The following is a 2,859-nucleotide window of genomic DNA, read 5'->3' on the forward strand; positions in this document are numbered from 1 at the left end:
TGTTATCCTTCTAGTCTTTGTGTTAATGTTGCAGGTGATCCGTGTTTGCACACGTGATCAATCTCCATGTGATCGCGACTTCTTTTGCTTCGGATGTGTTATTCGCGCACGGCGCCGCACACGTGATTATCCATCACGTGTTCGGAGGGTGCTTTTTTCTAAATTCTTTCGTTTTCTCATTAAATGGGTATGCCGATCGCACCGCGTTTAGATATACACAGCATAACAGGATTCAATGTAGACGAGAGATTAATGACAGTAAGGGGCTCGTACACTTTTAATGTTCAGTGTTTATGATGAAACAAGAATCGGCCCCTCGCGAACTGTTTTATATTAACGGATGTTGTGGTTTACTCTAACAGACATGCCATTTCAGGCGGGACGTTTTTACTGAATTAGATTGCTCGCATTGACATAATTCAAACTTTGGTAAGGAAGGTAATGGTTCACCCTTTGAAATATTTTTACTGATTTCAAGCGGTTTCACATCTTTGACTTATGCATGATTTGTTTCTCTAGATTTTTCAGGCGTGATAATAAACCCAAGACATTTAACACTACCCAATCAATCTATGGTAATTTCGTTTAAATTCGAGTTTGGCATCGTGTTACCCTTACAGGGTGTGGGAATGGGATTTTCTGGTGTTTACCAATTTTAACTGGTTTCTTATTTCAACATCGCATGGGGTATCTTTGACCTAATTCTAGCTTTGACCCAATGGGTTCGGTGATGTGTGCTGTTTTGGTGGTTTTTTGGCACCTGGCGATGACATGCACGAATTTAAATTCAGAAGATATACACATTGTTATTATGGTGCATGGAGATCCACATGCACAACATTTACACCTCTTGTGGACAAGCACTGGGTAGCACATCAATTGTATTAACTGCGTATTGATGTTAGTTTAGAATATTGTCGCATGTTACTCCAATCATATACATATAAACAATGACATGTTCTTTTATTTTGTATTCTTTTTTCTTGAATTTTTTCTTTATATGCTGCCTGTGACAATGTTGCTACATCCATCCTGCTGGTAATGTATATATGCACTTGCCATTACCCTTGTTTGTTGTGCTCACTGTATTTCATGTCCTGGATTACTAATGGGGATTTTTATGCATTACAAAATTGTATATTTCATTTGCTGTACAGAGTTTTGCCTTGAGAAAGACCGAGAGAGGTCGAAACACGTGTTGGCATATCACTCTGTCACGCCACAACACACATTGGATGTGATGAAGATTAAACTTATAAAACTTTCATTATTGTGTTAACCAGATCAATTATCGCACAGGAAGTGTGCGAGAGGACATCTCTATTTCATAATTGTTTTGCTGGCAGCGCATCCATAATGGGGGAATACCCATTGTTCCATTTGTCTTGTTAAGTGGGTTTGAGGTGCCCGCTTTTCCCTCAGGGTGCTGCAGCCAATCCTTCGAGGTTCAATCGATTTGATTTTGTAATATTCAATTACTCAAGCGCTATTTAACCTGGCACACCTCAGTTTTTCTGTTTTGCAGGAATCAGGTTGGTTTGCAAAGTTAAATATTTATTTATGTATTTACAATTATTCACACTATGTTTAATGGGTATACAATACTCACCACTGGGGTGAGGTAACACTAAGCAATCTCTTTAATGCACAAGGAGCAATAGTGAGCAAAGCAATTCAGCACAGAAATAATATTTTTGTGTGTGTGTTCAGAACATATAGCAGTGTGGTTACTATTTCCCCCTGCAGACCCCTCAACCCCCCAATAGACAATGTAAAGAGATAGGAGGAGAGAACAGGTTTCAGGAATGGCAAAATTCAAAAAAATATCTCAATCCCATTTCCCCCCAGCAACACAAGAGAAAAACAGAATTGATTGGCAAGCTGTCAAAATGGTTTTTAAAGTTATCTGAGAATGGATTGTGCAAAAACACTAAATATGGGCTAAACTGCTGAAATTGTTTAAATTGTTTTGGGAGCCGCTTTGTATAGTTACAGACAAACACTAACAATGATTTGGTACTAAGAAGCAATGTGAAATCTTAAAACTGAGGTCGAGAGCAATCAAAAGCTGTTTTACACGTGTCAAAATTTCCTTAAACAAAAATGTGCAGCAAGCTTTTCAGTGCGCGATAATCGCAATGTCAGGAGAACTATATGGATTTGGAATGCGGTTTTGGAATTGGATGCAAATTAAAGCTGTGGATGTTAGCTACAATCAGACATTGAAATTTTGAATGAGTTATGGATGTTTTAGTTGAGGTTGTTTTTCTGAGACAGGCAGAAGAATGGCAAAACAGGAATGCACTTTTAAAAGACAAATGGGATTTCTTATAGTCGACTATGACTATAGAAAAAGAGAATGCCACAAATGAATCTCCACAGCACTGGCCAGGGACCCTTCACGTGGTGGATACTCACTTTCTTTCTGGGATTCAATTTATTTATTCACAACACTAATGATTTATGATTTTAGAAAACAAATGAGAGAAACTTAGCGCAAGAAAGTTCTGACAATTCAAAAATACTCCTAACACCACCGGTTCTGAATACAAGATAGGATGGTTTTAAGACAGGGATTGCTATGGACAGTACATATGCTAGTGGCACAGTCCTATCTATAGATACTCACTAGATATGTTTTTACACGGACCCGTCAGGATTCTGGTCCGTCAAGATTTCTGGTCAGGGAAGGGAGTCTGGGTCTGGGATAGATAGCTGGGCACACCGGACTGGACTGGGTCTGTTCACAGCACGGCACAGAACTGGATCGGGTCTGCAATGGCTCTGGTCACAGCTCGACACAGGACTGGATCGGATCTCTTGGTTCTGATGATAATTATTTCAGCAGTCAGCAGTACA

At 39.3% G+C, this 2,859-nt stretch overlaps 1 long non-coding RNA gene across 1 annotated transcript; it reads left to right on the forward strand.

Annotated features, from left to right (window-relative positions):
- Positions 1 to 375: 375 nt before the first annotated feature.
- On the forward strand, positions 376 to 1,287 carry LOC138522648 (uncharacterized). Its single transcript, XR_011283324.1, has 3 exons — positions 376 to 429; positions 520 to 575; positions 1,158 to 1,287. It is a non-coding gene; the product is annotated as an uncharacterized lncRNA (long non-coding RNA).
- The last annotated feature ends 1,572 nt before the right edge of the window (positions 1,288 to 2,859 follow it).

The sequence above is a fragment of the Ambystoma mexicanum genome, chromosome 1q (genome assembly GCF_040938575.1).
Source record: "Ambystoma mexicanum isolate Mex_15411 chromosome 1q, UKY_AmexF1_1, whole genome shotgun sequence".
In the NCBI taxonomy this organism is placed as follows: Eukaryota; Metazoa; Chordata; class Amphibia; order Caudata; family Ambystomatidae; genus Ambystoma; species Ambystoma mexicanum.